The 7,909-nt window shown below is 39.9% G+C and overlaps 1 long non-coding RNA gene across 6 annotated transcripts; it reads left to right on the plus strand.

Moving 5' to 3' along the window:
• The first annotated feature begins 294 nt into the window (after positions 1 to 294).
• LOC127336027 (uncharacterized) lies at positions 295 to 5,136 on the plus strand. Of its 6 annotated transcripts, XR_007873143.2 has the most exons (7): positions 295 to 809; positions 929 to 1,006; positions 1,100 to 1,293; positions 1,382 to 1,712; positions 3,172 to 3,434; positions 3,888 to 4,001; positions 4,934 to 5,136. It is a non-coding gene; the product is annotated as an uncharacterized lncRNA (long non-coding RNA). The 6 variants fall into 6 exon arrangements; XR_007873140.2 differs by having other exon boundaries at positions 926 to 1,006; positions 1,382 to 3,434; XR_007873142.2 differs by having other exon boundaries at positions 926 to 1,006; positions 1,109 to 1,293; positions 1,382 to 3,434.
• Positions 5,137 to 7,909: the final 2,773 nt, after the last annotated feature.

The raw sequence follows: 7,909 nt of genomic DNA on the forward strand, positions 1-7,909 counted from the left end.
GACATCTCGCTTCCGGCGACGGCAAGCACGATGGATTTTATCGGGGATTGTAGAGCTCGCCGCCGTTGCCGTGTTGTTTTTGTTTAGGGATAAGACAAAGGGCTGGTTGGGTGGGACGTGATTCAAGGGGTACTTTGCAAAATGCATTGGCTGGATGCGGGCGGTTAACTGCAAAACTGCATGGGATTGAGATGGCACAGGCGATTTAGATCGGATGGCAGAAGATCTTCGGATGCAGGGATGCAGGAGGAACGCGGATTCATAAGATACAAACGAACGAACCATCTCACATCTGACATCTCATCTCTCTGTCGATCCCCATCTCTCTGCCCGTCCCCTGCCTCGCGCGGCACCTCCTCGCCGCCAGCAATCACCGCTGACCCCGCCACCGTCGCCGCCATGGGGGGCTTCTACAGGCACATCGCGCCCACAAAGGAAGCACGGCGCCGCGGCCGAGGGTCCGGCACACCGGCGAACTCCGTCCGCTTCCTCTCTGGGACCTCGCCGCTGCTCCCCTAGGATGACGCTTCGAGGACCTCACCGGACACCGCAGCTTCACCGGCGCCGCATCCCCGCGCAACACAATCGAGTCGCCCCTAAAGCCACCTCCTTGCCTGCCGGCCAGCCGCCGTCGAGGACGACGGGGTCCGACTTCTTGCCGCGTGTCGAGCCTCCGGCTTCTGCTCACTGGAAGATGCACCACCTATGGTGGGCGTCGCCGTCCACGACGTCAAGCCGCCAAACTAGCAGGAGAGCGGCCCGAGTCCGCTCTGCACGCTCCGTTGTCCAGTACAATCTCCTCCAAAAAGGTCCATTTTCTCCCCCAACCTCCATTTTGCTCTCGATAGTTTCCATCTTCGATCCAGAATCGTGTTGTTGCTACCAGCATTAGCTGAACTGTGGAGTTCCTTGTGCTTTTTCGCAGCAGTATCTTAGTTGATTAAGATGAAGAATCCTTCCGAAGTTCTATGATGCATGGAATGTGATTCGTCTCCTAAATTATGCGGTATAATTTGATATCTTTGAAAATGTTTTCATTGTATAATTCTCAAATAGATTGAGAACTGTTTTCTAATATATTCAAATTATTACTATGAAGTGCATTCAGGTAATTAATGGAAACTCAAGAAAATGGATCGCTCGCCGCGGGGACGCAGCTGCTGGCTAGGCTGGCCGCTGGTGCGCTATGAAGACTTTGCAGAAGGTCACAATCCATTAGCTGAGTGCCATGGGCCATCATGCTTGTTTAACTGGACAGGTACATCATCTCCTGTGAGCAGCATCGATCATCATGTATGACGTCATCCTCCTCTCCATTGTCTTCTCTGTCCATATTATCACAGCGTGCGTACTCAACATAACATGTTCTTTCTATTACCAGTGGGAATAGTGTCACTCCTGCCGGCATGATGCATGAAAGGCACCAGAGCAAGCGGCACAACCTCATCTCGTGCCTGCAGGTCCATGTGCACCACGAGTCCACGAGGGCGACTTTGGTTGTGCTCCTATGGCGCATCAATGTGAGGCGATTCGTGGCACAGAGTCGCATCAATGTGAGACGAGTCGTGGCGCAACAGCTGTTTAGGCTGGAGCGTGCTGAAGCCGTTCGGGGCATGTCACAATCCAGCAGCTGGCTGGGATGAGTGCCATGGGCCATGGTGCTAGTCTAGCTGGTCAGCCACCTCACCATCTTGAGTGAGCAGCATCGTCGGGTATGGTGTCATCATCCTCCCCCTGCTTCTCTTCTCTGTCCAAGTATCACAACATGTGACTCAATATAACATGTTCTTTCTATTCTCGCTGGACTGTGAACTCAAGAATCCAAGTCATTTATCTGTGTTTAATTAGTGGCATGCATCCTGTACTATTAAATTGTGTGCTCATATGCGTCCTTGCTGCTGTAATCTGCACTACATGTTTGTTCTATCTAGCCATTAGACTTTTTCATGATTTTTTTTTTGTTGCGTGCTACTGTTTAGTAGCAGTACTAATGTTTTGAGACAGAGAGAACTTCAAGTTGTTGTCACTGTTTTGTTCATTAACACAGGGGAGTCAGATGAGAAATTAAGGTGAGTCTTGGTTTCAGATGTTACGCAGTAACTTTCTTCTAGTAGATGGATTGCAGGTTCCGCCAATTTTTACCGAAGCAGATTACCTAATTGGTGTGCGCATGTGATGCCTGAGTTTGTACCTATCCACTTTGATGGCATAGGCTACGCTGCTTGATTCGTGAGATGGATCAGGTTGTATGTTGGTTCTGGTCGCACGGCAATCTGGCTATACGTACATGTATTTGATGCATGTGTGGATGCTGGTTCATTCATTGGATGGACTAATTAACTTTAGTTTTTGTATGGTTATTCTGAATATTGATGGTCCTATGGATAGCCAGCAATGTGTGCCTAGCGACAGTAGATGATTAGCGTGTAGTTTATTCATCTTCTAAATGATTAGCGTGTATTTATTGACCTTCATATTTAGGAAAGAATTTATTTACTTTGATCATGCTTGAAAATGTTTTCACCATATAGTTCTCAATTATATTGAGATTTGTTATGTAATTATGTTGAGGTTATTGATATGAAAGTATTATGAGGTAGTTCGTGTGGGTACTGGGACAAGAGAAATATGTACTGACCTTTGTTTTTGACGTTGCTTGTAGTATCTACTTCACTATAATTCAGTATGCTATCTATTCTTTTATATGTTAAAGTTTTTTTTCCCGCGAAACTCTTTAAAAAAGAACAATACAACTGCTATTTTTTTGGACAACCTCGGTTGCAATCTTCATTTCATATTTAAGGAAGTCAAAGTTGCGATGAAGATAAGTAAAAATGGTCAGATGAATAATAGTACGTATATGCTAACACTATTTATCTGAGAATGACGAATGAAGAGGAAAACCCTATTTATAATTTGTAATATACTTGTCTTCCTCTTATGTTATTTGAGATTGAGTTAAACTTCTTGATTCTGTCTCGAAGAGTGCACATCATGCATGCATGTTTTTAGATGCATGGTAGGTATGTGTTAAGGAATGCATTAAATATGTATTTTCTGAATAACATAAGTGATGGTCCAGATAGAACATGGTTTTGGGTAAGGCGCTCTGCCGCTTTGGATATATCATTTCTTTTTATGTCACAAGTTGTGCTTCCCGAATGTCCACAGGCTGTTCTGGTGGCAGGCAAACTTGATCTGACCACTAGTGTTTGTGAAGCACCCCTTTCGGCCGAGCACCTTGTTCTGCTCTGTCACTATTGTTGTTACAAAGGTAATGCAACTCGACGAGAGATGAAGAGGAGCTTCAGCTGATGCACCTCTAGTTTGAACTGGGAGGACCAGGTGATGATTGTGATGTGGGGCTTCTCCATACCAGCAACAACGGTGCTACTTATATCTCTGTAGAGGATGGCTAGGACTTCCTCAAGGAGGTGTGAGATAGTTTCTTGCTCAATCACACGCATACATCTTGATTTGTAGCTGATGGTTTGGTTATGCTAGAAAAATATTTCATTTCAAATTTGAAACAGACATGATTCTTGAGTAATTTGAAATAGTTACCCTTGTGGTCGGGCTGTCTCCGTGAATTTGAAATATGTAGCATTTTGGAAAATCATCTGTGTTTAAATTCCAACATGAAAAATAAACCTTAAATGTTTCCTTGTTGTAATCTGGAGCTTAGGTTATGATCTAGGCCTACTGGTCTCTGGTTAAAGATGAGTTATTTTTGTGTACATTTTTGGAGCAAGGATGGATGCATGAACAATCACTAGCTAGCTAGCGTATTCCTGCTTGTAAAGAAATAAAATATCTTGTTGCCCTTTAATTATTTGAACTGTAGGATGTAAAGAACAATCTAGTACTGAAACTTGTATTTTTTTCAGGTTCAAAGCCTATGGTATTTCACCATATTCAAAAAGGACACCGCGGAGGTTTTACGTTTACCCCTCTAGGATATCATTTTCATGATATGCCGTTTCATGACGGTGACTTGGAAGGTATTAAACAAATTCCTTGGTCATGAATTATGGGATTATGAGTGCATTTAGATTGCCACGTTTCGCCTGTATTTTGATGCAGAAATATACCCATCTTTGGCCGATGCAATGGGCTGTAGCGTGTTGTCTACGTGAGATATGTTGACTTTTGTGTGAAATTGTGGCTTGTAGCCACAACTTGACTGTTTTTGCCTTGCTGCAAAACTTCAATCTCCCTTTTGATTGGTTTGGCCAGTTCATTTTATGTAGCGCACTTGCATTTGATTTGTAAATGGACAAAGAGATATGCACACCAATATACAACTTATTCTTGTCCGAACCCAAGTTCTGGAGTCCAAAGAGTGACCGAATGCCAATTAATGGTCACTCTTGGACCAAGGGAATAATTTGTGAAGAAAAAGCTGGTTTTTTTTTTTTCTCTTATTAATGTCTTGCATAATATCTATAGGAGTAGTGCTCTTAATTTCACATCAGGTCACAAGTCTCTCTGATTTCACTTGCGGTCACAGTGCTCTCTGATTTCACTTGTACTAGATAGAGACCTGAAACACCAGGTTAAATCTTATCGATATCTATTGGATTTGCTAGGGTTTATGGTTTGTTTGGGCATGATTTTCTTATGCATTTTGGTGTCTGGTTGAAATCTGCCAGGAATCTGCCATTAATTGGACCCGATCCATGATTTGTGATGTTTTTGTTTGGGTACCAAGTGCTAAACTAGTATCAATGGCCCATGGGATCATAGATATAATATAGCTATGTAAAAGGATTTTCATAATCTTTACTCATGCTTGTATTTAGTTTGGTCGAAATAACATATTACATATGTAAAATGTGTATAGATGTTAATCTTGCTTGGTTGCTTGATTCATCCTGTATCATCTGAACATGTATTATTTTTCACAATACTGATCAAATTATGAACCATGCAGAACCTTCTGCTGCCAACAAATGGAGATGCCATCACACTGGAAATGAGAGATTTTGGGTTTGCTAGCTGAGAGCTTCGTTCTCGCTGTTGCTGTTGTGTGGCAATTTTTCTTTCCCCTCCAATTCAAATTATTGCGGAGATGGAGAACAACACTGAAAATCTGTAATTGTTATTTCTTATATCAAGTTTGATATTTATTCACAATGACATGGTGTCTTTATCATACCCATTCTCAAATCTGTAATTGCTTGAAACTGTACTCCTTTTTAGTCCTTTAGGTGTGAACGAGCTTAAGCTCAAATCTAAAGGACTCATAACTGATGCATGATAATTTGGCGGCCACATTTTGTGGCTCTGCAAATTCTATGGCCCCAGAATTCTGGTGCGGGGATAAATATGCTGCAAAAGTATGTTTATTAACTGGCTTTAAATTCATGGATGATAATGACTAGGCAAAAATGTTGGAGTCATATTATTTTAGCTACTAACAGGAGAGTTGCCATTTCTTGGGGAGAATAGAGTCCATGTTTGCTCCTATTATGTGCAAATAGATATTAGGGCAATCATGATGTTCCTTGCAAAAAAAATCCAACATCTAATTGCCTTAGTTTGACATGGCGGCTGGCAGTACTCATCACTTCTTTTTGGTCTCTACAATCACGAGTTTGACAACTAGTTTGTAAAGTGCAATATTTGATCAACTTCCATTTGGGCTATTTAATCATTAAATTTTGTAGTATAAATAAATTTAAGGAGATACTGTTGCACAATCACATTAACATTTGCTTCTAATTACACAGTGGAGAAAAGCCTTTTTAAGAAATTATTTAATCACAAGTCCATCGGTCCGTGTTGAGTAAAATGTTTTTGTTGTCAGAAAACAATTCTTTAATCATTATGTTGTACTTACTCTAGCGTATGTGCAGGGGATGGGGATGCATTACATAACTATACTGGTTTAAGGTATCCAAGTTTTGACTGGATGTCCATCCGTTTTCACCAAAAAGAGCTATAGTATGCATAGCTCGTTTGCATGTTAAATCTCATTCTTGATATGATTTTTGGATTTTAAACATATGTTAGTAGCTAATCGTATTGACCACTTCTAATTATTTTCTGAATGAGCTGTTACCAACTTTCTTCTGTCATAACTAAACCATATCCTGAAAATTATGTCAAAGATATTCTTGATAATTGTGCAAAACCCATTTAGATCTTGATTTCATCAACCTATCCCCAACTTATTGGATATTGTAAGGATGTAATTTTCTGTTGAATGACAATCTTTGTTGTCCAAATAATGGGGTTGCCGCTTCTAGTATGTACTTCAAAGAATTGTCTGTTGAAGACTTCTCTATGCTGATAAGTCGATATACATTTATACTCACATGTTATCCATACCTTTTGAATTGTGCACGTTTTCTATTATGGCTTGTGTGTTGTGTGTGTCCGTATATGTGCATCATCTTGGTGTAATTATGTCATGTCAATATTTAGTTGAACTTACTATAATTGAATGATGAATCATCATTTTGGATTAGTCTTGATGCAACTATTATTATTTATCTTGATTTGATTTATTGCGTTATTCTTGGGGATGATATATCACCAGCTTCAGCTGAGAGACCATAGTCAGTACTATTATTAGTATTAAATACTTGTCAATTATATTTTGATATTTCTGTTCTTAGTTCTGATTTACTACTATGCCCTATCAACAAGGTAGCAATAATACAAGACAGAGTACAACACAGCCCATAAATGTGTGTATTTTTATCTCCATAAGAAAGAGACTCGTATGCTCAAAATGATTTAAGTCCAGTATCTAACTGTGCATGTAGGAATACATATAGCCCTTTTTTTAATAATCATTTCTTTGTTTTCAATTTCTTTGTTAACAACCAAATGCATCGATGATTTTTTTGGTTGACTAATATCCTTCGCAAATTTTGTCATCTGGATTTCTTTACGTTTTGTTTGTAATGCATATTGCATCGATGTTAGTTTAGTTTTTGTAATATTGGCCTAATTTATTTTGTTTACGTATGTGGAATGGGCATTGTAAGTTGGTCGCAAATGACTTATTCCTTGATATAAAAAATGGAAATCTAGACCTATGTGTTATGTTCCTACAATCTGGCCCTGGAATAACTGCGGGACTCCAGCAAGTAAATCAAGAAAGAAAATTGATCGAAACTCCAAAGATGATGGAGATGGTGATGAATGAAGAAAGCACGACATAGGTTCCTCAAAAGACACAAATCATTTTTGTGCTGCTCCCAAGGCTTATCCAGTTAGCTCTGAACTTCGACGAGTTCCAACTGACATAGAGCAAACTTTAGGCCTTGGAGCCAAGGGCTGTATGAAGTTTCCCATGCTCCTCACCTTTTTTACAAGCATTTGAGGCTCAAGCATCAGCTTGTATTGGAAGTTACATCAAAACTACTGTATTAATTCCCAAAATTACATGAAGTATGTGCATGCTATCTTCTATATGAAGTTATAGAATGGTACCATCAAACTGTTTTAAGGAGGCAATATGGACCTACATGTTAACTTATGAACATTGAACCTAATGCACTAGGTGGAACTCCATTTGCTTGTTTTAACAAAACTATTAAATATCATTACTCCGCAAGTGCTCGTTTTTACTTATCATGTGTGTTGTACATAATCATTGTACCTCTGATAAGTTATGGTTTCTGCCGTTATAGTTGATTTTCTTACTTTTGTTTTCTCTTCGAGGTCATGACTCTAGCATGCACATTAGCCTGCATTAAAGCTTTATTTCTGTTGAACATTTATAAGTTGTATGTCTCTTTGTTTCTGTTACTAGTTATACTTTTTTTTTGAGGAATGTTACTAGTTATACTTGAGCTTATGCCACACACTTGTATTTTTTTCCTGCAACGCAAGTGGACCATATTTTTTGCATGTGTCTACTTGAGCTTATGCACGATTTATGATTCAGATTTCC

The sequence above is a fragment of the Lolium perenne genome, chromosome 2 (genome assembly GCF_019359855.2).
Source record: "Lolium perenne isolate Kyuss_39 chromosome 2, Kyuss_2.0, whole genome shotgun sequence".
In the NCBI taxonomy this organism is placed as follows: domain Eukaryota; kingdom Viridiplantae; phylum Streptophyta; class Magnoliopsida; order Poales; family Poaceae; genus Lolium; species Lolium perenne.